The sequence below is a fragment of the Festucalex cinctus genome, chromosome 6 (assembly GCF_051991245.1).
Source record: "Festucalex cinctus isolate MCC-2025b chromosome 6, RoL_Fcin_1.0, whole genome shotgun sequence".
Classification (NCBI taxonomy): Eukaryota; Metazoa; Chordata; class Actinopteri; order Syngnathiformes; family Syngnathidae; genus Festucalex; species Festucalex cinctus.
In genome coordinates this window covers 27,395,546-27,414,661 of record NC_135416.1, presented here as the reverse complement: position 1 = coordinate 27,414,661, position 19,116 = coordinate 27,395,546, and positions in this window count along the sequence as shown.

Here is a 19,116-nt window from a genome sequence, read left to right as displayed (position 1 = left end):
AAAGAAGAATAATAAGAAGAATTCCTACAAAAACAATAGGGCCTCGCAGCGGCACCGCCGCCGCCGCTGCTCGGGCCCTAATAATAATAACTAGAGCTGCGAGCAGCTATAAAGGGCCCTCGCAACCCGGGCCACGTTGGGGTACTTGCACGTCGGGGTACTGGCACGTTGGGGTACTGTCAAATAGGACAAGGACCATCTAAAATGTTTTTGACAAGCCTTGTGTGTGCAAAGTTTAATCAAAACGCAAAATATGGTGTGCAATTCCCAAAATAAATTCAAAATGGCGGACTTCCTTTTAGGTTTAGCATACGGCTACAGAATACTTTTTGTAGGTCTTAAGCTAATAGGTATGCCTCCCAGTTTTCACAAATCTAGGTCAAGTCATCTTTAGTTGTGTATCGCTTGAATCATGCAATTGGAAATGCTCCATAAAAATGCATAGAGGGCGCTATTGAGCACAACGTTGGGTTACTTGCACGTCAGGGTACTGGCACGTTGGGGTACTGTTACATGGAACAAGGACCATTTAAAATGTTAGTTTTTTCCATGCCTTGTCTGTGCAAAGTTTAATGAAAAAGGCCAAAAATGATGTATAATTCCCAAAATAAAATCAAAATAGCGGACTTCCTCTTTGGTTTGGCAAATGGCTACATAATACTTTTTTGTAGGTCTAGCATAATCATACAATCGGAAATGCTTCATAAAAATGTCTAGAGGGCGCTATTTATTGCAAATTGCACAATAAATCTCTGAAAATTCATGTTCATGACAAGTCTGATGTGTTTGCAAAGTTTCATGAGTTTTCATGTGTATAAAAAAAAAAAAAAAGCAGCACTTGACAAACAATGCAATGCTATGGCAACAGCGTGTTACAAAATAAAAAACTTTCGATTACTTTGCATCTTAAACATCTTAAGATGAAACACACCAAGTTTGAAGACAGTCGGATAAATTTTGTAGGAGGGGTTCGTTAAAATATGACCCCTGAAAAAGGCCACAAAAAATGGCAACAAATCCCATCATAAATCAAAATGGCAGACTTCCTGTTTGGTTTAGCACATGGTTCCAAGAGACTTTTTTGTACATCATGGGCTCTTATGTATGCCTGCAAATTATCATAGCGCTAGGTGAAACGTACAACCAGGAATGCTTCGTTAAAGAGGAGTTTTTTTTAGCTCAAAATGTGATGCCGGCCCCTGGGGGACTTCCTGTTGGGTTTAGCACATGGCACCAAGAGACTTTTTTGTACATCCTGGGCTGTTACATATGTCTACAATTTTTCGTCGCTCTAGCTGCTTCGTACAACTGGGAATGCTTCACTAACTCATTCAATCCCAAAAACGTATAAATACGTTTTTAATACTTGTCCTGCACTCCCAAAAACATATAACTGTTTTTATGCTAAAGCATACAAAAGGCTTTGATGCAGTTTCTGACCTGAAGAGGTCACTTAAAGCAATGATAATTATTACAAAAAACACCCAGCAGGTGGCAGTAGAGTATAAGAGATAAGCCAGGGACACGTTGCTACATGCTCTTTTTGTCAGTATTTTCAAAAGATTTGTGAATAATGATGAAACTTGGCTATATTCTGATGCTAATTGCTGCAAAATGGAAACATATAAATACACTTTTTTTTTCCTGATGAAAGAAGAGACTCATCTTTCTTTTGGTAGGTTTCAGGTTTTTAGTTTTTATTAAATTTTTTTATAGCAATAGAACACAATATTCTTTGAGCCTTGCAAAATCAGTCGAAATCCGGTAAAACACTGGGAGCGAAGGATGTTGCTTCAGTCAAAATGGCTGGGAGTGAATGAGTTAAGAAGGATTTTTTTCCTTTGCAAAAAGTGCATGCCACGACAACAGCGTGCGACGAAATAAAGAGCTTTCAATAACTTTTCATCCTCAACATCTTAAGATGAGTCACACCAAGTTTGAAGATGATCGGATAAACTCTGTTGGAGGAGTTCATTAAAATATGACCCCTATGAAATGGCCCAAAAAATGGCAACACATTCCAAAGTAAATCAAAATGGCGGACGTCCTGTTAGGTTTAGCATATGGTTCAAAAAGAGTTTTTTGTACCTCGAGGGCTGTTATATACCTCTACAAATTTTGGTAACTCTAGGTGAAACGTACAGCCGGGTATGCTTTGTTAAAGAGGAGTTTTTTAGCTCAAAATGTGATGCCCGGCCCCTGGGGGACTTCCTGTTGGGTTTAGCACAGGGCACCAAGAGACTTTTTTGTACATCTTGGGCTGTTACATATGTCAACAAATTTTCGTAGCTCTCGCTGCTTCGTACAAATGGGAATGCTTCTTTAAGGATATTTTTTTTCCTTTGCAAACAGTGCATGCCATGACAACAGCGTGCGACGAAATACAAAGCTTTCAATAACTTTTCATCTTCAACATCTTAAGATGAATCACACCAAGTTTGAAGATGATCGGATAAACACTGTAGGAGGAGTTCGTTAAAATAAGACCCCAATGAAATGGCCAAAAAAATGGCAACACGTTCCAAAATAAATCAAAATGGCGGACTTCCTGTGAGGTTTAGCATATGGTTCAAAAAGAGTTTTTTGTAGGTCATAGCCTGTTACATATGTGTACCAATTTTCGTAGCTCTAGATTAAACGTACAACCGGCAATGCTTCGTGAAGTAAGAATTTTTAAACTCTAAATTTGATGCGTCGCCGCCATCATATAGTATATCAAAAACTTTAGATTTTTTACAATGATGTTGTCCCAGGTGTTGAGATGGTACATCCCAAGTTTGAAGTCAATCGGGTTAACCGTGTAGGAGAAGCGGGCAAAAGTATGACCCCTGTAAATGTGCAAAACTGGGCCAAAATTGGACATTCAGATGATCATACCTCACTTTCTGTCTATCCGGATGATGATTCTAGCACTTAATTGCTTGGGCACCTGTTAATTTTTAAGATTTTGACACATTCAGCTCATTTGAGCGCATGATTGTACATTTGAGCTCAATCATCATCCGGATGCCAAAATAAACTAAAATGGCTACAAATCCCAACGTAAATAAAAATGGCGGACTTCCTGTTTGTTTTGGAAGATGGTTCCAAGAGACTATTTTGTACATCGTGGGCTCTTATGTATGCCTCTAAATTATCATAGCGCTAGGTGAAACGTACAACCGGGAATGCTTCGTTAAAGAGGAGTTTTTTACCTCAAAATGAGATGACCGGCCCTTACGGGACTTCCTGTTGGGTTTAGCACATGGCACCAAGAGACTTTTTTGTACATTGTGGGCTGTTAAATTTGTCTCCAAATTTTCGTAGCTCTAGCTGCTTCGTACAACTGTGAATGCTTCATTAAGAGGGAATTTTTTCCTTTGCAAACTGTGCATGCCACGGCAACAGCGTGCGTCGAAATAAAAAGCTTTCAATAACTTTTCATCTTCAACATTTTAAGATGAATCACACCAAGTTTGGAGATGATCGGATAAACTCTGTAGGAGGAGTTCGTTAAAATAAGACCCCTATGAAATGGCCCAAAAAATGGCAACACGTTCCAAAGTAAATCAAAATGGCGGACTTCCTGTTCGGTTTAGCATATGGTTCAAAAAGAGTTTTTTGTACCTTGAGGGCTGTTACATATGTCTTCAAATGTTGGTAACTCTAGGTGAAATGTACAGCCGGGAATGCTTCATTAAATAAGAATTTTGAAACACAAAATTTGATGCCTCGCCTCTGGCGGACTTCCTGTTAGGTTTAGCATATGGTTCAAAAAGAGTTTTTTGTAGATCATAGTCTGTTACATATGTGTACCAATTTTCGTGGCTCTCAATTAAACGTACCACGGCAATGCTTTGTTAAGTAAGAATTTTGAAACTGTAAATTTGATGCCCCGCCACCGTCATATAGTATGTCAAAAACTTTAGATTTTTTACCATGATGTTGTCCCAGGTGTTGAGATGGTACAGCCCAAGTTTGAAGTCAATCGGGTTAACCGTGTAGGAGAAGCGGGCAAAAGTATGACCCCTGTAAATGTGCAAAAATTGGCAAAAATTGGACATTTAAATACTCATACCTCACTTTCTGTCTATTTTAGGGTACACACTTCAAAGAGGTTTTTGTTCATTGGGATGTGCTACAGGTGCCACACAATTTTCATAGCCGTCGGACAATCGTAGCGGGACAGGGATCCGTTTAACCTATGTAGGGGGCGCTAAGGAGCCATTTTTCTGTTATCATGTATGGCGACTTTAAAATATCAAATTTTTCGCCAGGCCTGATGTGCGTGTAAAGTTTGGTGAGTTTTCGGTCACGTTTAGTGTCTCAAAAATGTGATCGTTTGCGGAGAATAATAATAATAAGAATAATAATAATAACTAGAGCTGCGAGCAGCTATAAAGGGCCCTCGCAACCCGGGCCACGTTGGGGTATTTGCACGTCGGGGTACTGGCATGTTGGGGTACTGTCAAATAGGAAACCATCTAAATTTTAAACATTTTTGCCATGCTTTGTGTTTGTAAAGTTTCATGGAAAGGCCAAAAATGATGCACAATTAACAAAATAAAATCAAAATGGATTGGCACATGGCTATATAGAATACTTTTTGAATATATTAGGCATGCCTGCCAATATTCACACATCTAGCTGAATCATATAATCGGAAAGACTTCATAAAAATGTCTAGAGGGTGCTATTGAACCATTTATTGCAAATTTAATAAGAAATCTCTAAAATATTCATGCTTATGACAAGCCTGATGTGTGTGTAAAGTTTCATGAGTTTTTGCACATGTTTAGACCAAAAAAAAAAGCAGCATTTTACTTGGCAAACAATGCATCGCCATGAAACGGCGTGGGACAAAATAAATAACTTTCGATAACTTTGTATCTTAAACATCTTAAGATGAAGCACACCAAGTTTGAAGACAGTCGGATAAATTTTGTAGGAGGAGTTCGTTAAAATATGACCCCTAAAAAAGGCCACAAAAAATGGCTACAAATCCCAACGTAAATCAAAATGGCGGACTTCCTGTTTGTTTTGGAAGATGGTTCCAAGAGACTATTTTGTACATCGTGGGCTCTTATGTATGCCTCTAAATTATCATAGCGCTAGGTGAAACGTACAACCGGGAATGCTTCGTTAAAGAGGAGTTTTTTACCTCAAAATGTGATGACCGGCCCTTACGGGACTTCCTGTTGGGTTTAGCACATGGCACCAAGAGACTTTTTTGCACATTGTGGGCTGTTAAATTTGTCTCCAAATTTTCGTAGCTCTAGCTGCTTCGTACAACTGTGAATGCTTCATTAAGAGGGAATTTTTTCCTTTGCAAACTGTGCATGCCACGGCAACAGCGTGCGACGAAATAAAAAGCTTTCAATAACTTTTCATCTTCAACATTTTAAGATGAATCACACCAAGTTTGGAGATGATCGGATAAACTGTGTAGGAGGAGTTCGTTAAAATAAGACCCCTATGAAATGGCCCAAAAAATGGCAACACGTTCCAAAGTAAATCAAAATGGCGGACTTCCTGTTCGGTTTAGCATATGGTTCAAAAAGAGTTTTTTGTACCTTGAGGGCTGTTACATATGTCTTCAAATGTTGGTAACTCTAGGTGAAATGTACAGCCGGGAATGCTTCATTAAATAAGAATTTTGAAACACAAAATTTGATGCCTCGCCTCTGGCGGACTTCCTGTTAGGTTTAGCATATGGTTCAAAAAGAGTTTTTTGTAGATCATAGTCTGTTACATATGTGTACCAATTTTCGTGGCTCTCAATTAAACGTACCACGGCAATGCTTTGTTAAGTAAGAATTTTGAAACTGTAAATTTGATGCCCCGCCACCGTCATATAGTATGTCAAAAACTTTAGATTTTTTACCATGATGTTGTCCCAGGTGTTGAGATGGTACAGCCCAAGTTTGAAGTCAATCGGGTTAACCGTGTAGGAGAAGCGGGCAAAAGTATGACCCCTGTAAATGTGCAAAAATTGGCAAAAATTGGACATTTAAATACTCATACCTCACTTTCTGTCTATTTTAGGGTACACACTTCAAAGAGGTTTTTGTTCATTGGGATGTGCTACAGGTGCCACACAATTTTCATAGCCGTCGGACAATCGTAGCGGGACAGGGATCCGTTTAACCTATGTAGGGGGCGCTAAGGAGCCATTTTTCTGTTATCATGTATGGCGACTTTAAAATATCAAATTTTTCGCCAGGCCTGATGTGCGTGTAAAGTTTGGTGAGTTTTCGGTCACGTTTAGTGTCTCAAAAATGTGATCGTTTGCGGAGAATAATAATAATAAGAATAACTAGAGCTGCGAGCAGCTATAAAGGGCCCTCGCAACCCGGGCCACGTTGGGGTATTTGCACGTCGGGGTACTGGCATGTTGGGGTACTGTCAAATAGGAAACCATCTAAATTTTATACGTTTTTGCCATGCTTTGTGTTTGTAAAGTTTCATGGAAAGGCCAAAAATGATGCACAATTAACAAAATAAAATCAAAATGGATTGGCACATGGCTATATAGAATACTTTTTGAATATATTAGGCATGCCTGCCAATATTCACACATCTAGCTGAATCATATAATCGGAAAGACTTCATAAAAATGTCTAGAGGGCGCTATTGAAGCATTTATTGCAAATTTAATAAGAAATCTCTAAAATATTCATGCTTATGACAAGCCTGATGTGTGTGTAAAGTTTCATGAGTTTTTGCACATGTTTAGACCAAAAAAAAAAAAAGCAGCATTTTACTTGGCAAACAATGCATCGCCATGAAACGGCGTGGGACAAAATAAATAACTTTCGCTAACTTTGTATCTTAAACATCTTAAGATGAAGCACACCAAGTTTGAAGACAGTCGGATAAATTTTGTAGGAGGAGTTCGTTAAAATATGACCCCTAAAAAAGGCCACAAAAAATGGCTACAAATCCCAACGTAAATCAAAATGGCGGACTTCCTGTTTGTTTTGGAAGATGGTTCCAAGAGACTATTTTGTACATCGTGGGCTCTTATGTATGCCTCTAAATTATCATAGCGCTAGGTGAAACGTACAACCGGGAATGCTTCGTTAAAGAGGCGTTTTTTACCTCAAAATGTGATGACCGGCCCTTACGGGACTTCCTGTTGGGTTTAGCACATGGCACCAAGAGACTTTTTTGTACATTGTGGGCTGTTAAATTTGTCTCCAAATTTTCGTAGCTCTCGCTGCTTCGTACAACTGTGAATGCTTCATTAAGAGGGAATTTTTTCCTTTGCAAACTGTGCATGCCACGGCAACAGCGTGCGACGAAATAAAAAGCTTTCAATAACTTTTCATCTTCAACATTTTAAGATGAACCACACCAAGTTTGGAGATGATCGGATAAACTCTGTAGGAGGAGTTCGTTAAAATAAGACCCCTATGAAATGGCCCAAAAAATGGCAACACGTTCCAAAGTAAATCAAACTGGCGGACTTCCTGTTCGGTTTAGCATATGGTTCAAAAAGAGTTTTTTGTACCTTGAGGGCTGTTACATATGTCTTCAAATGTTGGTAACTCTAGGTGAAATGTACAGCCGGGAATGCTTCATTAAATAAGAATTTTGAAACACAAAATTTGATGCCTCGCCTCTGGCGGACTTCCTGTTAGGTTTAGCATATGGTTCAAAAAGAGTTTTTTGTAGATCATAGTCTGTTACATATGTGTACCAATTTTCGTGGCTCTCAATTAAACGTACCACGGCAATGCTTTGTTAAGTAAGAATTTTGAAACTGTAAATTTGATGCCCCGCCACCGTCATATAGTATGTCAAAAACTTTAGATTTTTTACCATGATGTTGTCCCAGGTCTTGAGATGGTACAGCCCAAGTTTGAAGTCAATCGGGTTAACCGTGTAGGAGAAGCGGGCAAAAGTATGACCCCTGTAAATGTGCAAAAATGGGCCAAAATTGGACATTCAAATACTCATACCTCACTTCCTGTCTATTTTAGGGTACACATATCAAAGAGGTTTTTGTTCATCTGGATGTGCTACAGGTGCCACACAATTTTCGTAGCCATAGGACAATCGTAGCGGGACAGGGATCCGTTAAACCTATGTAGGTGGCGCTACAGAGCCATTTTTCTGTTATCACGTATGGCGACTTTAAAATATCAAATTTTTCGCCAGGCCCGATCTCCGTGTAAAGTTTGGTGAGTTTTCGTTCATGTTTAGTGCCTCAAAAATGTGGTTGTTTGCGGAAAAGAATAATAACAAAGAAAAAGAAGAAGAAGAATAATAATAAGAATTCCTTCAGGAACAATAGGGACCTCGCAGCGGTCGCTGCTCGGGCCCTAATAATAATAAGAAGAATTCCTACAAAAACAATAGGGCCTCGCAGCGGCACCGCTGCCGCCGCTGCTCGGGCCCTAATAATAATAATAAGAATTCCTACAAAAACAATAGGGCCTCGCAGCGGCACCGCCGCCGCCGCTGCTCGGGCCCTAATAATAATAATAATAATAATAATAATAATAATAATAATAATAATAATAATTTTTACAAAAACAATAGGGACCTCGCAGCGGTCGCTGCTCGGGCCCTAATAAAAAGAATAACTAGAGCTGCGAGCAGCTATAAAGGGCCCTCGCAACCCGGGCCACGTTGGGGTACTTGCACGTCGGGGTACTGGCACGTTGGGGTACTGTAAAATAGGACAAGGACCATCTAAAATGTTTTTGACAAGCCTTGTGTGTGCAAAGTTTAATCAAAACGCAAAATATGGTGCGCAATTCCCAAAATAAATTCAAAATGGCGGACTTCCTTTTAGGTTTAGCATACGGCTACAGAATACTTTTTGTAGGTCTTAAGCTAATAGGTATGCCTCCCAGTTTTCACAAATCTAGGTCAAGTCATCTTTAGTTGTGTATCGCTTGAATCATACAATTGGAAAAGCTCCATAAAAATGCATAGAGGGCGCTATTGAGCACAACGTTGGGTTACTTGCACGTCAGGGTACTGGCACGTTGGGGTACTGTTACATGGAACAAGGACCATTTAAAATGTTAGTTTTTTCCATGCCTTGTCTGTGCAAAGTTTAATGAAAAAGGCCAAAAATGATGTATAGTTCCCAAAATAAAATCAAAATAGCGGACTTCCTCTTTGGTTTGGCAAATGGCTACATAATACTTTTTTGTAGGTCTAGCATAATCATACAATCGGAAATGCTTCATAAAAATGCCTAGAGGGCGCTATTTATTGCAAATTGCACAATAAATCTCTGAAAATTCATGTTCATGACAAGTCTGATGTGTTTGCAAAGTTTCATGAGTTTTCATGTGTATAAAAAAAAAAAAAAAGCAGCACTTGACAACTGTTACATGGAACAAGGACCATTTAAAATGTTAGTTTTTTCCATGCCTTTTCTGTGCAAAGTTTAATGAAAAAGGCCAAAAATGATGTATATTTCCCAAAATAAAATCAAAATAGCGGACTTCCTCTTTGGTTTGGCAAATGGCTACATAATACTTTTTTGTAGGTCTAGCATAATCATACAATCGGAAATGCTTCATAAAAATGTCTAGAGGGCGCTATTTATTGCAAATTGCACAATAAATCTCTGAAAATTCATGTTCATGACAAGTCTGATGTGTTTGCAAAGTTTCATGAGTTTTCATGTGTATAAAAAAAAAAAAAGCAGCACTTGACAAACAATGCATTGCTATGGCAACAGCGTGTTACAAAATAAAAAACTTTCGGTTACTTTGCATCTTAAACATCTTAAGATGAAACACACCAAGTTTGAAGACAGTCGGATAAATTTTGTAGGAGGGGTTCGTTAAAATATGACCCCTGAAAAAGGCCACAAAAAATGGCAACAAATCCCATCATAAATCAAAATGGCAGACTTCCTGTTTTGTTTAGCACATGGTTCCAAGAGACTTTTTTTGTACATCACGGGCTCTTATGTATGCCTGCAAATTATCATAGCGCTAGGTGAAACGTACAACCGGGAATGCTTCGTTAAAGAGGAGTTTTTTAGCTCAAAATGTGATGCCCGGCCCCTGGGGGACTTCCTGTTGGGTTTAGCACATGGCACCAAGAGACTTTTTTGTACATCCTGGGCTGTTACATATGTCTACAATTTTTCGTCGCTCTAGCTGCTTCGTACAACTGGGAATGCTTCATTAAGAAGGATTTTTTTTCCTTTGCAAAAAGTGCATGCCACGACAACAGCGTGTGACGAAATAAAAAACTTTCAATAACTTTTCATTTTCAACATCTTAAGCTGAATCACACCAAGTTTGAAGATGATCGGATAAACTCTGTAGGAGGAGTTTGTTAAAATATGACCCCTATGAAATGGCCAAAAAAAATGGCAACACATTCCAAAGTAAATCAAAATAGCGGACGTCATGTTAGGTTTAGCATATGGTTCAAAAAGAGTTTTTTGTACCTCGAGGGCTGTTATACACCTCTACAAATGTTGGTAACTCTATGTGAAACGTACAGCCGGGTATGCTTTGTTAAAGAGGAGTTTTTTAGCTCAAAATGTGATGCCCGGCCCCTGGGGGACTTCCTGTTGGGTTTAGCACAGGGCACCAAGAGACTTTTTTGTACATCTTGGGCTGTTACATATGTCTACAAATTTTCATAGCTCTAGCTGCTTCGTACAAATGGGAATGCTTCTTGAAGGATATATTTTTTTCCTTTAAAAACAGTGCATGCCATGACAACAGCGTGCGACGAAATACAAAGCTTTCAATAACTTTTCATCTTCAACATCTTAAGATGAATCACACCAAGTTTGAAGATGATCGGATAAACACTGTAGGAGGAGTTCGTTAAAATAAGACCCCAATGAAATGGCCAAAAAAATGGCAACACGTTCCAAAATAAATCAAAATGGTGGACTTCCTGTTAGGTTTAGCATATGGTTCAAAAAGAGTTTTTTGTAGGTCATAGCCTGTTACATATGTGTACCAATTTTTGTAGCTCTAGATTAAACGTACAACCGGCAATGCTTCGTGAAGTAAGAATTTTTAAACTCTAAATTTGATGCGCCGCCGCCGTCATATAGTATATCAAAAACTTTTCATTTTTCACAATGATGTTGTCCCAGGTGTTGAGATGGTACATCCCAAGTTTGAAATCAATCGGGTTAACCGTGTAGGAGAAGCGGGCAAAAGTATGACCCCTGTAAATGTGCAAAAATTGGCAAAAATTGGACATTTAAATACTCATACCTCACTTTCTGTCTATTTTAGGGTACACACTTCAAAGAGGTTTTTGTTCATTGGGATGTGCTACAGGTGCCACACAATTTTCATAGCCGTCGGACAATCGTAGCGGGACAGGGATCCGTTTAACCTATGTAGGGGGCGCTAAGGAACCATTTTTCTGTTATCATGTATGGCGACTTTAAAATATCAAATTTTTCGCCGCCGCTGCTCGGGCCCTAATAATAATAAGAATTCCTTCAGGAACAATAGGGACCTCGCAGCGGTCGCTGCTCGGGCCCTAATAATAAGAATTCCTACAAAAACAATAGGGCCTCACAGCGGCACCGCCGCCGCCGCTGCTCGGGCCCTAATAAAGGGCCCTCGCAACCCGGGCCACGTTGGGGTACTTGCACGTCGGGGTACTGGCACGTTGGGGTACTGTAAAATAGGACAAGGACCATCTAAAATGTTTTTGACAAGCCTTGTGTGTGCAAAGTTTAATCAAAACGCAAAATATGGTGCGCAATTCCCAAAATAAATTCAAAATGGCGGACTTCCTTTTAGGTTTAGCATACGGCTACAGAATACTTTTTGTAGGTCTTAAGCTAATAGGTATGCCTCCCAGTTTTCACAAATCTAGGTCAAGTCATCTTTAGTTGTGTATCGCTTGAATCATACAATTGGAAATGCTCCATAAAAATGCATAGAGGGCGCTATTGAGCACAACGTTGGGTTACTTGCACGTCAGGGTACTGGCACGTTGGGGTACTGTTACATGGAACAAGGACCATTTAAAATGTTAGTTTTTTCCATGCCTTGTCTGTGCAAAGTTTAATGAAAAAGGCCAAAAATGATGTATAGTTCCCAAAATAAAATCAAAATAGCGGACTTCCTCTTTGGTTTGGCAAATGGCTACATAATACTTTTTTGTAGGTCTAGCATAATCATACAATCGGAAATGCTTCATAAAAATGCCTAGAGGGCGCTATTTATTGCAAATTGCACAATAAATCTCTGAAAATTCATGTTCATGACAAGTCTGATGTGTTTGCAAAGTTTCATGAGTTTTCATGTGTATAAAAAAAAAAAAAAAAAAGCAGCACTTGACAACTGTTACATGGAACAAGGACCATTTAAAATGTTAGTTTTTTCCATGCCTTTTCTGTGCAAAGTTTAATGAAAAAGGCCAAAAATGATGTATATTTCCCAAAATAAAATCAAAATAGCGGACTTCCTCTTTGGTTTGGCAAATGGCTACATAATACTTTTTTGTAGGTCTAGCATAATCATACAATCGGAAATGCTTCATAAAAATGTCTAGAGGGCGCTATTTATTGCAAATTGCACAATAAATCTCTGAAAATTCATGTTCATGACAAGTCTGATGTGTTTGCAAAGTTTCATGAGTTTTCATGTGTATAAAAAAAAAAAAAAAGCAGCACTTGACAAACAATGCAATGCTATGGCAACAGCGTGTTACAAAATAAAAAACTTTCGATTACTTTGCATCTTAAACATCTTAAGATGAAACACACCAAGTTTGAAGACAGTCGGATAAATTTTGTAGGAGGGGTTCGTTAAAATATGACCCCTGAAAAAGGCCACAAAAAATGGCAACAAATCCCATCATAAATCAAAATGGCAGACTTCCTGTTTTGTTTAGCACATGGTTCCAAGAGACTTTTTTTGTACATCACGGGCTCTTATGTATGCCTGCAAATTATCATAGCGCTAGGTGAAACGTACAACCGGGAATGCTTCGTTAAAGAGGAGTTTTTTAGCTCAAAATGTGATGCCCGGCCCCTGGGGGACTTCCTGTTGGGTTTAGCACATGGCACCAAGAGACTTTTTTGTACATCCTGGGCTGTTACATATGTCTACAATTTTTCGTCGCTCTAGCTGCTTCGTACAACTGGGAATGCTTCATTAAGAAGGATTTTTTTTCCTTTGCAAAAAGTGCATGCCACGACAACAGCGTGTGACGAAATAAAAAACTTTCAATAACTTTTCATTTTCAACATCTTAAGCTGAATCACACCAAGTTTGAAGATGATCGGATAAACTCTGTAGGAGGAGTTTGTTAAAATATGACCCCTATGAAATGGCCAAAAAAAATGGCAACACATTCCAAAGTAAATCAAAATAGCGGACGTCATGTTAGGTTTAGCATATGGTTCAAAAAGAGTTTTTTGTACCTCGAGGGCTGTTATACACCTCTACAAATGTTGGTAACTCTATGTGAAACGTACAGCCGGGTATGCTTTGTTAAAGAGGAGTTTTTTAGCTCAAAATGTGATGCCCGGCCCCTGGGGGACTTCCTGTTGGGTTTAGCACAGGGCACCAAGAGACTTTTTTGTACATCTTGGGCTGTTACATATGTCTACAAATTTTCATAGCTCTAGCTGCTTCGTACAAATGGGAATGCTTCTTGAAGGATATATTTTTTTCCTTTAAAAACAGTGCATGCCATGACAACAGCGTGCGACGAAATACAAAGCTTTCAATAACTTTTCATCTTCAACATCTTAAGATGAATCACACCAAGTTTGAAGATGATCGGATAAACACTGTAGGAGGAGTTCGTTAAAATAAGACCCCAATGAAATGGCCAAAAAAATGGCAACACGTTCCAAAATAAATCAAAATGGTGGACTTCCTGTTAGGTTTAGCATATGGTTCAAAAAGAGTTTTTTGTAGGTCATAGCCTGTTACATATGTGTACCAATTTTTGTAGCTCTAGATTAAACGTACAACCGGCAATGCTTCGTGAAGTAAGAATTTTTAAACTCTAAATTTGATGCGCCGCCGCCGTCATATAGTATATCAAAAACTTTTCATTTTTCACAATGATGTTGTCCCAGGTGTTGAGATGGTACATCCCAAGTTTGAAATCAATCGGGTTAACCGTGTAGGAGAAGCGGGCAAAAGTATGACCCCTGTAAATGTGCAAAAATTGGCAAAAATTGGACATTTAAATACTCATACCTCACTTTCTGTCTATTTTAGGGTACACACTTCAAAGAGGTTTTTGTTCATTGGGATGTGCTACAGGTGCCACACAATTTTCATAGCCGTCGGACAATCGTAGCGGGACAGGGATCCGTTTAACCTATGTAGGGGGCGCTAAGGAACCATTTTTCTGTTATCATGTATGGCGACTTTAAAATATCAAATTTTTCGCCGCCGCTGCTCGGGCCCTAATAATAATAAGAATTCCTTCAGGAACAATAGGGACCTCGCAGCGGTCGCTGCTCGGGCCCTAATAATAAGAATTCCTACAAAAACAATAGGGCCTCACAGCGGCACCGCCGCCGCCGCTGCTCGGGCCCTAATAAAGGGCCCTCGCAACCCGGGCCACGTTGGGGTACTTGCACGTCGGGGTACTGGCACGTTGGGGTACTGTAAAATAGGACAAGGACCATCTAAAATGTTTTTGACAAGCCTTGTGTGTGCAAAGTTTAATCAAAACGCAAAATATGGTGCGCAATTCCCAAAATAAATTCAAAATGGCGGACTTCCTTTTAGGTTTAGCATACGGCTACAGAATACTTTTTGTAGGTCTTAAGCTAATAGGTATGCCTCCCAGTTTTCACAAATCTAGGTCAAGTCATCTTTAGTTGTGTATCGCTTGAATCATACAATTGGAAATGCTCCATAAAAATGCATAGAGGGCGCTATTGAGCACAACGTTGGGTTACTTGCACGTCAGGGTACTGGCACGTTGGGGTACTGTTACATGGAACAAGGACCATTTAAAATGTTAGTTTTTTCCATGCCTTGTCTGTGCAAAGTTTAATGAAAAAGGCCAAAAATGATGTATAGTTCCCAAAATAAAATCAAAATAGCGGACTTCCTCTTTGGTTTGGCAAATGGCTACATAATACTTTTTTGTAGGTCTAGCATAATCATACAATCGGAAATGCTTCATAAAAATGCCTAGAGGGCGCTATTTATTGCAAATTGCACAATAAATCTCTGAAAATTCATGTTCATGACAAGTCTGATGTGTTTGCAAAGTTTCATGAGTTTTCATGTGTATAAAAAAAAAAAAAAAAAAGCAGCACTTGACAACTGTTACATGGAACAAGGACCATTTAAAATGTTAGTTTTTTCCATGCCTTTTCTGTGCAAAGTTTAATGAAAAAGGCCAAAAATGATGTATATTTCCCAAAATAAAATCAAAATAGCGGACTTCCTCTTTGGTTTGGCAAATGGCTACATAATACTTTTTTGTAGGTCTAGCATAATCATACAATCGGAAATGCTTCATAAAAATGTCTAGAGGGCGCTATTTATTGCAAATTGCACAATAAATCTCTGAAAATTCATGTTCATGACAAGTCTGATGTGTTTGCAAAGTTTCATGAGTTTTCATGTGTATAAAAAAAAAAAAAGCAGCACTTGACAAACAATGCATTGCTATGGCAACAGCGTGTTACAAAATAAAAAACCTTCGATTACTTTGCATCTTAAACATCTTAAGATGAAACACACCAAGTTTGAAGACAGTCGGATAAATTTTGTAGGAGGGGTTCGTTAAAATATGACCCCTGAAAAAGGCCACAAAAAATGGCAACAAATCCCATCATAAATCAAAATGGCAGACTTCCTGTTTTGTTTAGCACATGGTTCCGAGAGACTTTTTTTGTACATCACGGGCTCTTATGTATGCCTGCAAATTATCATAGCGCTAGGTGAAACGTACAACCGGGAATGCTTCGTTAAAGAGGAGTTTTTTAGCTCAAAATGTGATGCCCGGCCCCTGGGGGACTTCCTGTTGGGTTTAGCACATGGCACCAAGAGACTTTTTTGTACATCCTGGGCTGTTACATATGTCTACAATTTTTCGTCGCTCTAGCTGCTTCGTACAACTGGGAATGCTTCATTAAGAAGGATTTTTTTTCCTTTGCAAAAAGTGCATGCCACGACAACAGCGTGTGACGAAATAAAAAACTTTCAATAACTTTTCATTTTCAACATCTTAAGATGAATCACACCAAGTTTGAAGATGATCGGATAAACTCTGTAGGAGGAGTTTGTTAAAATATGACCCCTATGAAATGGCCAAAAAAAATGTCAACACATTCCAAAGTAAATCAAAATAGCGGACGTCATGTTAGGTTTAGCATATGGTTCAAAAAGAGTTTTTTGTACCTCGAGGGCTGTTATACACCTCTACAAATGTTGGTAACTCTATGTGAAACGTACAGCCGGGTATGCTTTGTTAAAGAGGAGTTTTTTAGCTCAAAATGTGATGCCCGGCCCCTGGGGGACTTCCTGTTGGGTTTAGCACAGGGCACCAAGAGACTTTTTTGTACATCTTGGGCTGTTACATATGTCTACAAATTTTCATAGCTCTAGCTGCTTCGTACAAATGGGAATGCTTCTTGAAGGATATATTTTTTTCCTTTAAAAACAGTGCATGCCATGACAACAGCGTGCGACGAAATACAAAGCTTTCAATAACTTTTCATCTTCAACATCTTAAGATGAATCACACCAAGTTTGAAGATGATCGGATAAACACTGTAGGAGGAGTTCGTTAAAATAAGACCCCAATGAAATGGCCAAAAAAATGGCAACACGTTCCAAAATAAATCAAAATGGTGGACTTCCTGTTAGGTTTAGCATATGGTTCAAGAAGAGTTTTTTGTAGGTCATAGCCTGTTACATATGTGTACCAATTTTTGTAGCTCTAGATTAAACGTACAACCGGCAATGCTTCGTGAAGTAAGAATTTTTAAACTCTAAATTTGATGCGCCGCCGCCGTCATATAGTATATCAAAAACTTTTCATTTTTCACAATGATGTTGTCCCAGGTGTTGAGATGGTACATCCCAAGTTTGAAGTCAATCGGGTTAACCGTGTAGGAGAAGCGGGCAAAAGTATGACCCCTGTAAATGTGCAAAAATTGGCAAAAATTGGACATTTAAATACTCATACCTCACTTTCTGTCTATTTTAGGGTACACACTTCAAAGAGGTTTTTGTTCATTGGGATGTGCTACAGGTGCCACACAATTTTCATAGCCGTCGGACAATCGTAGCGGGACAGGGATCCGTTTAACCTATGTAGGGGGCGCTAAGGAACCATTTTTCTGTTATCATGTATGGCGACTTTAAAATATCAAATTTTTCGCCAGGCCTGATGTGCGTGTAAAGTTTGGTGAGTTTTTGGTCACGTTTAGTGTCTCAAAAATGCGATTGTTTGCGGAGAATAATAATAATAAGAATAATAATAAGAAGAATTCCTACAAAAACAATAGGGCCTCGCAGCGGCACCGCCGCCGCCGCTGCTCGGGCCCTAATAATAAGAATTCCTTCAGGAACAATAGGGACCTCGCAGCGGTCGCTGCTCGGGCCCTAATAATAATTTGTACAAAAACAATAGGGACCTCGCAGCGGTCGCTGCTCGGGCCCTAATAAGAAGAATTCCTACAAAAACAATAGGGCCTCGCAGCGGCACCGCCGCCGCCGCTGCTCGGGCCCTAACTAGAGCTGCGAGCAGCTATAAAGGGCCCTCGCAACCCGTGCCACGTTGGGGTATTTGCACGTCGGGGTACTGGCACGTTAGGGTACTGTTTCATAAGAAACCGTCTAAATTGTAAATGTTTTGCCATGCTTTTTGTGTTTGTTCACATTGCTATGGAATGCTTTATCGAGGTATTCGGCTGATAGGTATGCCTCCCAATATTCACACATCTAGCTGAATCATATAAAAAAAAAAATTCTTTGCAAACAATGCATCGCTACAGCAAAGGCGTGCCACGTTGGGGTACTTGCACGTCGGGGTGCTGGCACGTTGGGGTACTGTCAAATAGGACAAGGACCATCTAAAATGTTTTTGACAAGCCTTGTGTGTGCAAAGTTTAATCAAAACGCAAAATATGGTGCGCAATTCCCAAAATAAATTCAAAATGGCGGACTTCCTTTTAGGTTTAGCATACGGCTACAGAATACTTTTTGTAGGTCTTAAGCTAATAGGTATGCCTCCCAGTTTTCACAAATCTAGGTCAAGTCATCTTTAGTTGTGTATCGCTTGAATCATACAATTGGAAATGCTCCATAAAAATGCATAGAGGGCGCTATTGAGCACAACGTTGGGTTACTTGCACGTCAGGGTACTGGCACGTTGGGGTACTGTTACATGGAACAAGGACCATTTAAAATGTTAGTTTTTTCCATGCCTTGTCTGTGCAAAGTTTAATGAAGAAGGCCAAAAATTATGTATAATTCCCAAAATAAAATCAAAATAGCGGACTTCCTCTTTGGTTTGGCAAATGGCTACATAATACTTTTTTGTAGGTCTAGCATAATCATACAATCGGAAATGCTTCATAAAAATGTCTAGAGGGCGCTATTTATTGCAAATTGCACAATAAATCTCTGAAAATTCATGTTCATGACAAGTCTGATGTGTTTGCAAAGTTTCATGAGTTTTCATGTGTATAAAAAAAAAAAAAAGCAGCACTTGACAACTGTTACATGGAACAAGGACCATTTAAAATGTTAGTTTTTTCCATGCCTTTTCTGTGCAAAGTTGAATGAAAAAGGCCAAAAATGATGTATAATTCCCAAAATAAAATCAAAATAGCGGACTTCCTCTTTGGTTTGGCAAATGGCTACATAATACTTTTTTGTAGGTCTAGCATAATCATACAATCGGAAATGCTTCATAAAAATGTCTAGAGGGCGCTATTTATTGCAAATTGCACAATAAATCTCTGAACATTCATGTTCATGACAAGTCTGATGTGTTTGCAAAGTTTCATGAGTTTTCATGTGTATAAAAAAAAAAAAAAGCAGCACTTGACAACTGTTACATGGAACAAGGACCATTTAAAATGTTAGTTTTTTCCATGCCTTGTCTGTGCAAAGTTGAATGAAAAAGGCCAAAAATGATGTATAATTCCCAAAATAAAATCAAAATAGCGGACTTCCT